At 35.0% G+C, this 17,879-nt stretch overlaps 1 long non-coding RNA gene across 2 annotated transcripts; it reads left to right on the forward strand.

Annotated features, from left to right (window-relative positions):
* Nucleotides 1–1,790: 1,790 nt before the first annotated feature.
* On the forward strand, nucleotides 1,791–13,649 carry LOC149771135 (uncharacterized). Of its 2 annotated transcripts, XR_016418408.1 has the most exons (3): nucleotides 1,791–2,063; nucleotides 8,490–8,656; nucleotides 11,598–13,649. It is a non-coding gene; the product is annotated as an uncharacterized LOC149771135 (long non-coding RNA). The 2 variants fall into 2 exon arrangements; XR_016418407.1 differs by lacking the exon at nucleotides 1,791–2,063 and having other exon boundaries at nucleotides 7,703–8,656.
* Nucleotides 13,650–17,879: the final 4,230 nt, after the last annotated feature.

Here is a 17,879-nt window from a genome sequence, read left to right on the forward strand (position 1 = left end):
ATAACTTTGCAGTGATTCTGAAAATCATGGTATCATTGTTACTGATTATTGAATGCAATGGTGGATAAAACGGTGAACTAATTAAAGGTATTATACATGCCTGAACTTCATGCAAACACAAGAGTATATTACATTTGTGTCAGCAGGAGTAACATATATGTTTCACTTGATTTTAGAAATTGAATTTGCTGTAATTCTCACCATTTCACAGTCTGTACATGTTTTGTAGATTGCAATTAACCATTTATTGTTTTCTAATGAATTATGGACTTCCACTTAAGTAATTTACTGCAAGCTGACTTTACTCTTAGTACAATGTGATTCACTCTTTACTGCACACTGCTCCGATGGCCTAGTGGTAAGAGCATCCGTCTTGGATGCGGGAGGTCGTGGGTTCAATCCCCAACCGAGTCAAGCCAAAGACTTACAAAAATATTTCTAACAGCTGCCTCACTTGGCTCTCAGCATTAAGAGGTTAGTGATAGGACTAGTTGGCCTGGTGTCAGGATAAGGTGACATGACGCCCCAGTGCTAGACATCACTATAAACTGCTACAATACAGACATCATAGAGGCATGACTGGAAAATTGTTAAAGCTACATTAAAAATCCAAATGACACACACACACACACTTTAGTGCAATGTAACTTTCACTCTTTACTCCAATGTGACTGTCACTCTTTACTTCAAGGAGACTTGCTCTTTACTGCAGTTTGACCATCACTTTTTAACAAGTGTGACTGTCACTTCTGGTGCAATGTGACTGTCACTTTTTACTGCAGTGTGACCCACTCTTGATGCAGTGTGACTGTCACTCTTTACAACAATGTGACATACACCCTTGGTGCAATGTAACTGTCACTCCTAATCTGTAATGTGACTGTCACTCTTTACTGTAGTGTGGCTGTCAATCTTTACTGCAATGTGACTGTCACTTTTGGTGAAATGTGTCACTCTTTACTGCAGTGTGACTGTCACTCTTGGTGAAATGTGAGTGTCACTCTTTACTGTAGTGTGACTGTCAATCTTTACTGCAATGTGACTGTCATTCTTGTTGAAATGTGACTGTCACTCTTTACTGCAATGTGACTGTCACCCTTGGTGCAATGAGACTGTCTCTTTTGGCAGATACACATACCTTGTCATACATTTACTTAAAATAGCTATCATTCACTTATGAAAATGACAGAATTCATAGAATGTATGCTCTGTGTTGCATTCTTTAAGGTCAATAAAAACAAAAACAAAAACTGAAACAAGAACATCAGTGGCACTATTACATTAATATGTCATACAACCTTATGCCAACAATTCTAACAGAACAATTTGGGAAAACACCCCTGCCATAAAAGAAAGGGTCATTTGTTTTTATATTTCCCTGAACATAGACTACAGTTGTTCAGGGAACCATCTGACGGACTACATCATAATTCATTGTGGCACATTACTTTACAGGGAGTATTGGTTAACACTACTATATAGCATTATATTCTAAGCCCAATACAGAACTTAATATTGGCTACTGTACAGAAGGAAAAAGAAAGAGGGAGACAAATATGTCAGTCTCTTAAGCAAAGAGAGTGCAAAACTAAAATAATAGAGTGAGAGTGACAAAAAGAGCATATGTTTATTATAAGCATTTTCTACATGTACACATATTTAGCATACAAACATATATCAACAAAAACACTTAGACAATATACACACATATACTTATATGGTCATGCACATTTGCATGTTATCACTAGACTAAACATTTGCTTGTTATTGCAAGCTTTATAAAGTTGACAATATTTGCATTCTGTTACTATTTTAAATAATTATTTTCCCTTATTACTAATCTCATATGAGACAAAGAGCACTTTAACAATTTACTGCATTATTACCTTTGAAATTACTCTACTTTACTGATGTGTATATACAACTGCTAAATGTATTTTTTCCTTTCAACAAAAGCATTAGGGGTCACGAGTGGCTGAATGGTCTAAAGTGCTCTCCCATATGGATCACTGCCATCTCACCTCTGTTTGCGTGGGCTCGAGTCTCGGATTCAGCTAATGTGGGTATGTGAGAAAGCTTGCCAATAGCTTCTCGTGGGTCGGTGGTTCTTTCTAGGGTTTTTCCCGGTTCTTCCTTCACCATTAATCCTGGCCACCATCTATAGCCTACCATGTGCTGAAAAAATTCTTTAAACCCTACAAAAACAACAACAACAACAACAACAACAACAAAAGCATCAAATAAACAAGGCCATACCGACAACTGTAAAAGTAAATATTTAACTTCTCTGAATTTGCTTTCATAATTAAGCTTGACCATATTGTCTAACTCTTTAGAGAATGTAATACATGTACCTACATACCTAAAATAAGATGTATTCCAATCTAAATGATATTCTTCACAATACCTTATTGTACTTTATATAAATACACATTTCTCCAAAACTGCAATAGTGAACATTTTATTTGTTATTCTTTGGTTACATATAAAACAAAGTTTCATACTGTCAATAAGATACTGAGAAAAGAGGAAAGACAAGAAGTAAACAAGTCACAGGTGATACCTAAAACACAAATTGTCCATGCTGTTAAGTGAACTAAGTGTTTTTAAAATGGTAAAACCAATGCCTAGTAATTTAATAAGAGTATTTATGACTTGTTTGTCACTTATTTTTTAACTTTGCTTTTTTTAATTTCGTTTTATCTAAAATATCTCAGCAATCCAAATGATGCAACCTGTGTAGTCTGCTTCGTTGCTGTTCATTTAGCATTAGTGAAAAATCTTCCTTTTGGCTTACCAATGGTTACCCCACCCCCCCCCACCCCCAATCCCACCCTCAAGGTATTAAAGATGCAGTGAACATGGCAAATTTCTTAACTAAGACTGTGGTGTGACTTTAAAAAAAAATATTATTGTTTAATAATTAAAGATATGGATATATTTGTTAATTATGTCTTTTAGATTTGTGCTTTTTTTAAAACAAGTGATGTCAGGCATGTACACCTCATATAATCACTGCACAGTAAGTAACCAATGAAACACCCATAGTCATCTAGGAAGCAGAGCTAGCCAGTTATAGCAGTAGACATGTTGGTTCAAGGCAAGTAGAATATCTCAAAAACTGCTTGGATGACAAAATATTTTGACTTGCATCTAGCTATTAAGTAGGCAATGTTCTTCAGAATTATTAACCAGGGAAAGGGCTGGTGTTTGCACTGTGAGCATCACAAAACATTGCTCTCAAAAATGGCAGGCCTTCGAACATGAAAAATGCATGTAAAAATTTGGGGATAAGGTGCAAAAACATTTTATTCTGTGAATTTCCATTGACTTATCAGGCCAAGTGAGTGATATTCTTATGTTTTGCTTTATTATGCCTATCCAAAATTATGGCCCTCTTTCACCTCACTGATGTATTTTTTAATTTAAAAAATTTATTTGGCAGGTTTATGCAACATTAAATTTTATCATAAAAGCTGTCCCTTGCACCCATGACCAGTTTTCGTAATACGTGATCAGCATCAAAGAAGTGGATTTTAATTGCTCTCCAGTCTGACAGTAAGCCTTTAGACGATTTGTAGAAACAAAAGCAGACTGGTTTTCTAACTCTGCTTGTAAGAACAAAAGCTAAAACTCCAATTATACTAAATAATGATTGCAAAAAATAAGTAATTTTGGGACATCCATTACAGTTTTGCATGGTTAACAATAGGTATCTTCCTCGTCAAGATAGAAAGAAGGATAAATGTGTGAGTGTGTGTGATTTGGATTTTTAACATAGCTTTTAAAAAAAATCAGTAATATCACTATTATGTCTGCAATGTGGCATTTAATAGGGATGTATATCACTGGGGCATCATACAGTAGACATGAAGCATGATGTCTCACCCAGTCACATTACCCGAACACTTAAGGCCAACCAGTCCTAACACTAACCTCTTAATGCTGAGTGCCTAGCAAGGCAGCTGTCAGTACCATTTTTAGAAGTGTTTGGTATGACTTGTCCAGGGTTCAAACCTGCGACCTCCCTCATTCGAGGCAGATGCTCTAACAACTAGTGGTTAAATAGGTGAAAAAGCTATTTTACAAACAATTTAATTTAGTATCAAACATAAGACAAATATTGTAGGAAAGGAACACTTCCATATATTAAATTTTAAAAAGTTATATGATACTAATTTATAAGTTTGCTTACATACTTGGTCAGATTACACTATGCTGTAAGATTTTACTTGGGAATGTGGTCCTTTAGTTTTGGCAGGTTTTCTCTCTTCTAGAATCTGAGTTTTATCATTATTCATGTTCCCATTATTCTTCCATTAAAAAAATGACAGCTTACAAAGATTCATGTTTTACTTTTACCGTGAAGTCATATGTTGCTTTCATGATATCTTCCTTAATCACATAGTTCGAGCCCTTAAAAGTCTTCCTTGTGCCTTTTCATTTTGCTTGTGTCCTTCAGGAAATTTCTGTCCTTATATCCGTATATCAGTATGCCCATTCCAAATCCACTTTAGTGTGATGACAAAAAATTGTTCAACTAAGAATGATTAAAATTATATACATTTGAAATTTTCCAACACGCTGACGTGATGGAAAATATGCTAATCAGAAGAGTTTCTGGTGTAATTTTACTAGCCACCTTCGAAGGCTTTCCATAGACAAGATGATTTTTCTTATGCAATTTTTTGCTTGAAGGTGGTCTGATGTCCTCTCAGCCAGCACATCCTGAGATGGCTTTTCCGGGGAGATATACTATGTTGTTTTTGTTGTCGTGGGTATCAATGTTTTTATTGTAGGCAAGGTAAAGAAAATTCTGGTTTCAAAAGTTTCATTTGTTCTTATTTCGTCCTATGTTTAAGAATTAGTTTGTAATTAGTGCTCTATTTCTTGGTTATTTTCTGTTAATTCTCCCCTGTGGTATTTTGCATGACTCACTCGTATATGTCCTAATGTTAGATCCTTCTGTGTTTATCATTCACCATTAGGTTGCGTGTTTATGTGGGCGCACCTATTTGCTTGGTAATTTGTTTGGTAATTTGATTTTGGCTTCACCGCCTTGTTTGGTAATTTGATTTTGGCTTCACCGCCTGCAGTCTTCCATCTGTCATCAGCTGGCGGGATTTCGGCCCACTTTCTCCTGCACATTGTGTTAGAGGCACTATGTGTTTAAATTAGTTTCCAAAGATCTTTTTTAAGCATACTGTTACATCACAACACACACAAACAGCACCACACCGGACTTTAATGACTATGGCAGTTCACTTCAAAATCATAATGATAACAAAATGGGGATGGGAGCGGAAACTTTAACCCTGGACTTCTGCAAAGGAAAAAGGAGTTCGATCCTAAGTTTCATGCATGTTGTTGTTGTTGTTGTAATGTTTTATGTCATTTTTCAGTACACGATAGGCTTTACATGGCGGCCAGTATTAATGGTGGAGGAAGAACCCGAGACAAGATACGGAAAGAACCACCAGCTCGCAAGAAGCTACTGGCAAGCTTTCTCACATACCCACATTGGCCGAATCTGAGACTTGAACCCATGCTAACAGAGGTGAGATGGCATTGATATGTAACAGAGAGCACTTTAGACCACTCGGCCACTCGGGGCCCCTTTATGCATGTAAGGTTCAAGGCAAGAAAACACTCACAAGCACTAGTGTTTGCAAGTATTGACCTGATAATGGAAACTGACCTACGTACCGGGTGGTAATGGAGTAGATCTCACAACCAGCATGCAGGGACAACGAAAAAAATATGACAAAATGAAACAAAGAACAACCTGACATGAAGGAAAACAATGCATACATGAAATTCAAAATTGAGAGAACGGGGAATACATAAATTACAAACCATGTCCTTTAGAAACGAACAACAGTGTGACACCTCCAACTCTTTACCAGCAAATGCTGTAACGGAGTCATGGTGTGCTAATATAACTTTGGTACATGTGTTTGGGTTTGTTGGGTTTTAAATAGCGAATTTGGGCCACTGCATGTTGGGGGGGGGGGGGGGGGTAGGTGCTTGTGTCCGTATTACTAGCTCATCGTAAATGGCTTTTCCCAGGTGGGGGAAGGGTAGTTTCTTAGAGTTATTTGGTTTCTTTTTCTGGTGCAGTTTTGCTAGCTGCATATTGGCTTTCCAGTGTATAAAATATAGTTCAGTAAACCAAACCTGCTTTCTTCTACTTTCCATAGCATTACAAATGAAGTGTCCGTACAAAACTTTGTTTTTTTATGGGTATAAAGAAGATTTTTGGGTTCAAACACGCTGTCACTGTAAACATCTGATCCATGCACTCTCCTTACTGAGGAATTTGCTAACTGTGAGCTCATAATTGTTTAGCATGCTGGTGATGTTAGCAAAACACAGTTGGATGCACAGCAGGTGTTAACAGCCAATGAGGCCTTTATATTAAGCATCTGGCCAATCAAATAAGATAGATAGATAGATAGATAGATAGATAGATAGATAGATAGATAGATAGATAGATAGATAGATAGATAGATAGAGAGAGAGAGTTTCAAATAGTTTTAATATGATGAGAATAAACTATTTTCTGATTTAAAGAAAAAATGGTAGACATTAATATGATAATGCTTTCCACAAATTCATATAGTGAACCAACTTGTTATCCATATCATTAGAAAAAAGGGCTGGGATTATTTAAAGATTAACATGAAGAGCATACATCAGATTGTTCTCCTCCAAAATAGAAAGTAATATCAACATGGGATTTCCACCAAACGACTTCTTATGATGTTTTGTTGGTCCTAAATAATAATGATGCCAATATGGATTCCAACATGTCCACCATAGCAGTTAAATTGAAGATGGTGTTATTGTTGAAGAATATCAGAGATGGTTACCACATTCAGCAGTTAAAAAGAAGTAATGAAATTGATTTCAAAACAAAATTTCAGCCTAGAGCCTTCATGAAAATTATTGTTCGATGTTTTTTTTCCACATTTACCTTTACAACATATATTTTATAAGAAAAATATTTTAGCATAATTATTTGAAAAAGATTAAAATTTATTTTAAAATAATATAATTTTTAATAAATTTGTTGCTTTGCTGGGCTTAGTTCCAGCAGAAGTGTGTGAAAAACCACTAGAGTCGAAATATATTCTTAATGACAGAGAGAGAGAGATTCGCTAAGATGTAAGAACAAGAGCACTTTCTGAATGAACAAATACAATTTAAATATACATTCAATCAGTCCTAAGAGCACCCACATGAATTTGTTCAAATCTGAGAGTGGACTATCTCATCAGTTACAATTATCAGCAAATTAAACTTAACAAATATTAGTACCTAATTAACCTGGCTCTGTGTGGTGGCTATAATAGTGCAGATGTGCCATTGTTACTGTTTGTGTTGTTGTAGGGTTTAATGCCATTTTTCAGCACATGATAGGCTATACATGGCGGCCAGTATTAATCATTTAATTAATTAATTAATCGAGCCACGAGAAGCTACTGGCAGATGTGCCATACATACATACATACATACATACATACATACATACATACATACATACATACATAGATACATACATACATACATACATACATACATACATACATACATACATACAAACATACATACATACTCAAAGTTCTTGTCCATATGATGTAATCATTATTCTGTAGGACAGAAATGCAACCCCATTTCTGTCTATATCTCTTGTAAAAATTATTCCATCTTAAATATACTTCTAATCAGAGTGCATGCAAGGAAATTGAGTGTTTCAAGAATAAAGGAAAGCATATCCCCCTCCCACTTGTATTATGGAGAAAACTCAGGTTTGGTAAAGTTATTTTATAAATACTTCAAATGGAGAGACAAATCCCTTGTGTGAAAAGATCAAAGTTTACAGCTGTTGAGATAGCAGTTACAGAGAATGGCAGAGCAGTTATTTTGCCTGACATAGCAAGACACATGTGGGTTATGTTGGACTATATTTGTACAATTAACTAGTGTCTGAGAACTGATGATGGGAGTATCAAACTAAATGTCAGCACCTGTTGGGTAATGAATGGGATCCCAATTGGCTCTCTAGTTGTAAAACAATTCAGAAGGGTAAGGACTGGATAAAATCCAGTTACATTAGCTATGCTATATGTGATTCATGCAATGCCCAATGCTTTGTATTTTAACTGCTAATATCTAGCAGTAAATGTAAACATATGGCTTATTAAATGGGTTAGTATTGTAAGCTGCCTGAAGTAAGTCCTTGAATGTATTGCCATATAACACTGAAATGGTCAGTGAAACAGACTTGGACTTTGATGAAGTAGGCAATTCCATGGAAAACAATTATGAAACTGAAAGTAATAATGCTTTAGAAACCTAATTAATGGAAAATTATGTGTGACTGGATAATGCTATATCCAAAAGTATTGAAGTTCTGGGTACAGCACTTATTGACAAATTGGGAAGTTCTTTGCAAGATGATCTGTCAAAAAGTCATGATGCTTCAGATACATCAGTTACAGAGGAACACAACACTTTTCAAGATGACAACATGACTAAGAAAGATGATGTTGATGGATTTGGATCATCGATAACTTCTACAAAACCAGCATATTCAAGAAGTTGCTTCATGGATATCCAGATGGAAAACCCATCATTTACTGAAGGTATCAAGGTATGTAGCATCTTAAATGTTATACCACAAAATATTTATAAACCTTAAAATAAATGCAATGTATTTGAGGATTTTATCTATTCTGCTTGTAATTAACCGTAATATCTACCATTTTTTTTTCTTCAGATGTAGCAGTTAGCAGTTACATTATTTTACATGATTCTTCAATATCCTACATCTGATTAAAATTAAGTATAATTTATTATTTAACCAGGTGGTGTGGAACAATACGTTTTGTAGATGTAGGTATGTGTAGAATTTTTACAGTTCTTTTTGTGCCATTAATATAAGCACATCACAGCAATACAGAAATAAATGTTAGCTTGTTGATGTAGCTTCCAATTCTAGCATGCAATTTAAGCCTCAAAACGGGGAGAATGACACAAACGAATGCACTTATCCACTTAAATGTTCACTTCATCATATAAAGATGTTCATGATCTTAGTTATCCTTAGTTTTCATGTGACATCAAATGTATGCAAGTTGCCAAGTGGTCGTAAGCGCTCTCCGTTACGGATCACTGCCATCTCACCCCTGTCTGTGTGGGTTCAAGTCTTGGATTCGGCTAATGTGGGTATGTGTGAAAGCTTGCCAGTAGCTTCTTGTGGGTCGGTGGTTCTTACCGGGGTTTTTCCGGGTTCTTCCTCCACCATTAATACTGGCCACCATGTATAGCCTTTCATGTGCTGAAAAATGGCATTAAACCCAACAACAAATGTATGCACTTTATCCAAAATTGCATTTTAGCAAGACATATGTTTGTTAATTAGTTATGACATTATTTGCAGCTGGAAGATAGGGCATGTGGTGATTGTCAGGGTTTTAGTATCATTTAAAAAACCGAAACAATTCTAATTTTCTTGTATTGTGAAGATAAAATGTTCATTGTTTAATCATTATAACTATAAAGTGTGTTTTACTGATGTTTATGTTCTTGTACCAAAATATGAAGTAAAATGAAAGAACAAAAAACAAATTTAAACTTATACATTTTATAACACAATTTAACTCTAAAGCCTACGATTTAAGCATATAAATCTATGATTTAAGCTTATACAATTACACCTTTGATGATACATGCAAATCGAATAAGAGCAAACAATTAAGAACTTACAGTAACTCCAAGCTGCTGGGAAAAGCTATGCAAAATGTAACACTATGCTTACAGAAAGCAAAACAATGTGTGAATTACTGTCTAAAAAATGATAACAGAAACTGATATCAAACAAGCAAGATATTGATACTGAACAATTGTTTTGAAAGCAGAGTTGAGTGCTTTTTTTGACAAAATAGCTGATGGAAAGGACAAAAAAGGAATGTTTCTTATTTTACTGATGGTGGAAAACGTCTGTGTGTGTATGTATGTGTGATTTGGATTTTTAACATAGCTTTAACACTTTCTCAGTCATATCGCTACGATGTCTGGAGAGTAACAGTTTATAGTGATGTTAAGCACTGGGACATCATGCCGCAAACAAGTTGCATAATGTCCCCACCTAGTCACAGTAACCTGGCATGCAGGCCGACCAGTCGCAACACTAACATCTTTATGCTGATCGCCAAGCAAGGCAGATGTTAGTACTGTACCATATTTGTGACTCAACCGGGGATCGAACCCACGACCTCCCGTATACGAGGCAAATGCTCTAACCACTAGACCACCAGAGCGGTTGATGGAAAGCGTGTTTGTGGATTTGCTTCAGATGTTTGTATAGGATTGACAAACATTTCTATTACAAATACATAAAGAAATCTAAGGGTGGCACAATTTCAGCTGGATACAGAAAAGAGAGTAGTAAAGGACAAGGAAGAGAACATGCAATATCTTGGCTTCAGGATTATGCATACCACCATGCTGACAGAATGACAGTTAATGGTGATATGATGCTGCCTTACAAATCTAAAAAATTAACAATATACGAGCAGAATCGGCATGAAAAAACAAATGATCCATGCAGTTAGTCGGTCAACATTTTTGGACATGTGGAATCAAAATTTTCATCACCTGAAGTTAAAACAGGTTAGGAAATTTTCTTAGACCATGATTTAATTAACTTGTTGTATAATTGCCATAGTTCATATGGAGATTATGTGATAAATCATCACTGCAATGACTCTAACTCTCACATATAATGTTCATCATGAGAGTATGGACATTACTGTCCATGTGAAATCTGAAGTCTATTGGCCTTAATATCAAGTGTTGTTTTGCAATTGCATGCAGTTTAATGTTTATCATTACTACAAAGTAGTCAGAACTTGACACAATCTTTCAACTTCTGGTCTAACAGATACTGAATGTAAACTGGGTAAATCAAATAATTTAATATTAAATCGATCAAGGCCATCTTGAAAATATTCTCACTACTAAATATTACAAAATATTTTAGAAGTTTATATTCAGTTTTCATAATAAATGTATTATTCTACTTTTTGTAAGGCAGATATTATATGATCCTGGCAAGACATTAAGAGGTTAGTGTTAAGACTGCTTAATCTGGTGTCAGGATAATGTGACTGGGTGGGACATCATGCCCCAACATCTATATAAACTGCCACACTGTGGGCATTGTAGCGATATGACTGAAAAATGGTTAAAGCTGCTTTAAAAATCCAAATCACACACACATTTACGATCCAGCCTGTCCATCCATCTATATGTATGCTGATACAAACATACATAATGTAGGTTCTTAAGAAATGCACGTGGAGATCTGAAAGATGGCATACGTAATAGGCTTCATAACTACACACTTGGGTCTTCCCATTCTCCAGTGATGCCCTTGGGTAAGCTCCTGGAAGCTGTTGAGAGCACCCTATAACCATATATTGTTTTAAAGGTCATATTGTATGCTATGTGCATGGTGATCAAAATAGCATTAATAAAATTTCCATGCTAGTGTCTGCAATGTTTTCAAATAAACTATTTTAACTTTTCAGAAAACTGATGAGGGCAAAATTCTGTATTAGTGGAGACAATGACTCTATGCGTAGGCTATATGTTGAAAAGAGATCGATGGAAGAGCAGAACAGAATTTATATGAAACTAACAGTCTCCTAAGGAAAGAATTACCCAAATATCTGCCTTATATGGAAGAACTACCAGAAATAACAGCATGAGATGCTAGTGACATTTTAATTCTATTACATGAGAAAGAAATTGTGCAATACATTACTGTTGAAAGTATCTATATTTCATGATGATTAAAATGTTGTGTACAAGTACTTCAATATACTGAACATCTTCTAAGTTCTATAAATAGCACCTTCAACAATCTAAACTAGTCTGTATTATTACTGGCCATACTATTAAACCAGGCTTGTTGATGACAGCTTCAGAACATTGCAGTCTCCTAGGAACAACATTTTTACAAAAGGATTTCAAGCATAACAATGTAGAAATGCTACATTTGCAAGTAATATTATGTCATAAGAGAGCAATGTAGCATTGTTACTACATCAGGTTTGGAAATCACAAAACAAGTGCCCTAGAAATAGGGTATTGTTACTACATGGGTTTGCTGAAGAGCTATGTAGTATTGTTACTACATCAGGTTTGGAAATCACAAAATCAGCGCCTTAGAAATAGGGTATTGTTACTACATGGGTTTGGGGGGTAGCTATGTAGTATTGTTACTACATCTGGCTTGGAAATCAAAAAACCAGTGCCCTAGAAATAGGGTACTGTTATTAAATGTGTTTGAGGGAGAGCTATGTAGTATTGTTACTACATCAGATTTTGAAGAAAACAAATCAGTGCCTAGAAATAGGGTATTGTTACTAGATGGGTTTGGTGGAGAGCTATGTAGTATTGTTACTACATCAGGTTTGGAAATCACAAAATCAGCGCCTTAGAAATAGGGTATTGTTACTACATGGGTTTGGGGGGTAGCTATGTAGTATTGTTACTACATCTGGCTTGGAAATCAAAAAACCAGTGCCCTAGAAATAGGGTACTGTTATTAAATGTGTTTGAGGGAGAGCTATGTAGTATTGTTACTACATCAGATTTTGAAGAAAACAAATCAGTGCCTAGAAATAGGGTATTGTTACTAGATGGGTTTGGTGGAGAGCTATGTAGTATTGTTACTACATCTGGCTTGGAAATCACAAACTAGTGCCCTAGAAATAGGGTATTGTTACTACATGGGTTTGGGGGAAGGGTATGTAGTATTGTTACTACATCAGATTTTGCAGAAAACAAATCAGTGCCTAGAAATAGGGTATTTTTACTACATGTGTTTGGGGGAAGGCTATGTAGTATTGTTACTACATCATATTTTGAAGAAAACAAATCAGTGCCTAGAAATAGGGTATTGTTACTACATGGGTTTGGTGGAGAGCTATGTAGTATTGTTACTACATCTGGCTTTGAAATCACAAAACCAGTGCCCTAGAAATAGGATATTGCTACTACATGGGTTTGGGGGAAGGCTATGTAGTATTGTTACTACATCAGATTTTGAAGAAAACAAATCAGTGCCTAGAAATAGGGTATTGTTACTACATGTGTTTGGGGGAAGGCTATGTAGTATTGTTCCTACACCAGATTTTGAAGGAAAATCAATGCCTAGATATAGGGTATTGTTACTACATGGGTTTGGTGGAGAGCTATGTAGTATTGTTGCTACATCAGGTTTAAGACATCACAAAATCAGTGGTGGGAAATAGGGTACTGTTAATGCACATGTTTGGGAATTAACCATGTAGTATTTTTACTAGCACGTTTACTAGTACAGCATGATTCACTTTACAACTTCTTGTGCTCCTTATTATTAAACTTGATATTGTGTGTACAAAGTTTAAACATCCTTTGAAAAAAACAAGCAAGCAATTCCTTTTTATTCTGACAGCCATTCTACGTATATATCTGCAATGAATAGGCTAATTACTTTGTAAACTTAGAGCTCCTAAAAGTGAATGTTTTCTTGATGAGATCTGCTGGTATTATTACAGAAAGGAAGTCACTTGGAATTATAAGTATAAAATGTTCATCATTGGAGTTTTATCGATTTTACATAATCACTCACAAATTGAATGAAAATTTTCTATGGAATGTATTTACTTTGTGCGTCATTAGATTAAATTTACGGATCGATATATACCCTACCACGATCATGTCATCCTACACTGATCTTCTCCTCACTACAGGGCCAACACCATGCATAGTTCATAAATCAAATCTAGAATGGAAATTTGCCAATAGTAACGTTTTATTAAGCCTATCAACTCTTTTGAGTCGTCTACACAACCATCATAATGCTTTCCGCATTTTCAACGGTTACTTCATGTATGTCACAATGGATTACAAAGACGCATTGCATCCATTTCTTTATTGAAGATGCAGTCTATTGAAATCTTTTCAGTCGAATCAGATTTCAACCCTTCAAGATTACCCAAGGTGACTGACTAAAAGGGTTTTATAAATGCAATGATATTGTCCTACTCTATTATGATTAGTGTCCTTATCTAAATTATTTCAAAACACTGGATGTATTCAAGGATTTACTTTTTTCCAGACTATCAAAATGTCCCTGTTTCCTATATTTCTTCCAAAGTTGTTTTAAACATTATATGAATTTTCACCCCTCGATTCTCCGCTACCTGGATGAAATATTTAACACGCTTATGCTTCCACATGGACGACGGTTGCTAGGAGACAGAGACATTCGATCAATTCATTTAAAGTCTCACCTATTCCTAAATAAATAATATTAATATTGTCAATGATGTTCTTAAATTAGTACTGCTTTAGATATATTTTACTAAAATGTATATACTTCTATGACACAATTTACATTTAAATTAATCAGATTGTTATATAAAGGGACTCTTTCGGCGAGTGAGGTATAGCTTAATTCTAGTACATTTTATTACCCTCGTTAGCCTTACAAACTAAGGTGTCATACTGGTCTTTAAATATTTTAGCAATGGTGTTGATGTTTCTTGGACAGAACTGTGTTACCTTTTCTCTCTGGCATTTGAATTCTAACTTTATATACCCCACTTTATAATATAGGTATAAAAACCAATATTCCTGTGTTTGACACAATTACGCAACAGTGCATGTGTATGTAATATTTGATTTAAACCGAAAGTCTCATTCTTTCCATCAGAAGCCTCAGTACAACATCCAAATATTTGCCCAAGTGAAACACGTAAACGGATATTGGTTTCAAACCAAGTGTTTTCGTGAAGGTTATTTAAAGTTTTGAAACAAACATATAACGATCGTATCGAACAAATTGAAAAAATAAATTTGAACTTTCTACAAATGAAAAATTGAATATTTAAGTCATCCGTCTATAGAATCAGGTTAGGGATCGGTGTCTCACGGGTCTAATAAATATAATGTAATGATCAACCTTCATATATGCAGTCCCTTGGATGACACTAAACCGATAAACAATTAATTCAACCCTAAAAAGTCCATAGTGAGGACGTCTCTCAGACAAAAGGTAGACCCTAGCTATGAAATATCAATGCATTTCGACAATTCTGTAAGAATGTACTGGGTGTGTTGGAATAGAAGAATGGATGCATTATGATAGGATTGTACACGATTACGAAACTGTCTAGGTCAGGGTCATATGTCGATCAAGGAATCACCCTAAACATGGAGACGATTTGATTTTGGAAGTATCAAAACGCGAATAAAAAGAAAGAACTAAGAATACTATAACAACTCGTACCATAAGCAAGGGTGATGTTGGAATATACGGAAAAGACTGGTGTAAACAACGTCAACCAAATTCCTATATAGCAAAATTTTAATAAGAACAAACCTCTAATATGACTGGCATGACCCGCCCTACCACTCTAGCCTCTCTTACTATATAAAGAATCGATGACTTGAACTATGTATTCAGCTGCAATGAATAGGCTAATTACTTTGTAAACTTAGAGCTCCTAAATGTGAATGTTTTCTTGATGAGATCTGCTGATATAATTACAGAAAGAAAGTCACTTGGAATTATAATGATAAAATGTTCATGATTGGAGTTTGATCGATTTTACCTAATCACTCAGAAATTGAATGAAAATTTCCTCTGGACTGTATTTACTTTGTATGTCATTAGATTAAATTTACGAATCGATATATACCCTACCACGATCATGTCATCCTACACTGATCTTCTCCACACTACAGGGCCAACACCATGCATAGATCATAAATCAAATCTAGAACGGAAATTTGCCAATAGTAACGTTTTATTAAGCCCATCAAATCTTTTGAGTCGTCTACACAACCATCATAATGCTTTCCGCATTTTCAACGGTTACCTCATGTATGTCACAATGGATTACAAAGACGCATTGCATCCATTTCTTTATTGAAGATGCAGTGTATTGAAATCTTTTCAGTCGAATCAGATTTCTTCCCTTCAAGATTACCCAAGGTGACTGAGTAAAAGGGTTTTATATATGCAAATGTGCATTATATATGTATAAGGACACTAATCATTATAGAGTAGGACAATATTTGTCCTACTGTATTATGATTAGTGTCCTTATCTAAATTATTTCAACACACTGGATGTATTCAAGGCTTTGTTTTTTCCAGACTATCAAAATGTCCCTGTTTCCTACATTTCTTTTGAAGTTGTTTTAAACTTTATACGAATTTTCACCCCTCGATTCTCCGTTACCTGGATGAAATATTTAACACGCTTATGTTTCCACATGGACGACGGTTGCTAGGAGACAGAGACATTCGATCAATTCATTTAATGTCTCACCTATTCCTAAATAAATAATATTATTATTGTCAATGATGTTTTAGATTAGTACTGCTTTAGATATATTTTACTAAAATGTATATACTTCTATGATACAATTTACATTTAAATTAATCAGATTGTTATTTCAATGGACTATTTGGGCGAGTGAGGTATAGCTTAATTCTAGCACATTTTATTACCCTCGATAGCCTTACAAGCTAAGGTGTCATACTGATTTTTAAATATTTTTGCAATGGTGTTGATGTTTCTTGGACATAACTGTGATCCCTTTTCCCTCTGGCACTTGAATTCTAACTTTATATACCCCACTTTATAATATAGGTATAAAAACCAATAGTCCTGTGTTTGACACCATTAGGCAACAGTGCATGTGTGTGAATAATATTTGATTTTAACCGCAAGTCTCATTCTTTCCAACAGAAGCGTCAGTACAACATGCAAAAATGTGCCCAAGCCAAACAAATAAACGGACATTGGCTTCAAACCAAGTGTTTTCGTGAAGGTTATTTAAAGTTTTGAAACAAATATATAACAATCCTATAGATGAAATTGAAAGAAAAAATTTGAATTTTCTACAATTGAAACTTTAAATATTCAAGTCATCCTTCTGTAGAATGAGGTTACAGATTCGTGTCTCAGCGGTCCAATAAATATAATGTAATGATCAAACTTCATATCTGCAGGTCCTTGGATGATACTAAACTGATAAATAATTAATTCAACGCTAAAAATTCCATGGTGAGGAAGTCTCTCAGACAAAAGTTAGACCCTAGCTATGAAATATCAATGCATTTCGACAATTCTGTAAGACTCTACTGCGTGTGTGGGAATAGAAGAATGGATGCATTATGATAGATTGTACACGATGACGAAACTGTCTAGGTCAGGGTCATATGTCGATGAAGGAATCACTCTAAACATGGAGACGATTTGGTTTTAGAAGTATCAAAACGCGAATAAAAAGAAAGAACTAAGAATACTATAACAACTCGTACCATAAGCAAGGGTGATGTTGGAATATACGGAAAAGACTGGTGTAAACAACGTCAACCAAATACCTGTATATCAAAATTTTGATAAGAACAAGCCTCTATTATGACTGACATGACCCGCCCTACCACTCTACCCTGTCTAACTAAATAAAGAATCGATGACTTCACCTATGTATTCAGCTGCAATGTATAGGCTAATTACTTTGTAAACTTAGAACTCCTAAAAGTGAATGTTTTCTTGATGAGATCTGCTGATATAATGACAGAAAGGAAGTCACTTGGAATTATAAGGATAAAATGTTTATGATTGGAGTTTTATCGATTTTACCTAATCACTCAGATATTGAATAAAAATTTCCTTTGGACTGTATTTAATTTGTACGTCATTAGATTAAATTTACGGATCGATATATACCCAATGATGTCATCCTACACTGATCTTCTCCTCATTACAGGTGCAAAACCATACTTAGTGCATAAATCAAATC

This window comes from Sinohyriopsis cumingii, unplaced genomic scaffold (assembly GCF_028554795.1).
Source record: "Sinohyriopsis cumingii isolate HCF-2022 unplaced genomic scaffold, ASM2855479v2 utg002109l, whole genome shotgun sequence".
In the NCBI taxonomy this organism is placed as follows: domain Eukaryota; kingdom Metazoa; phylum Mollusca; class Bivalvia; order Unionida; family Unionidae; genus Sinohyriopsis; species Sinohyriopsis cumingii.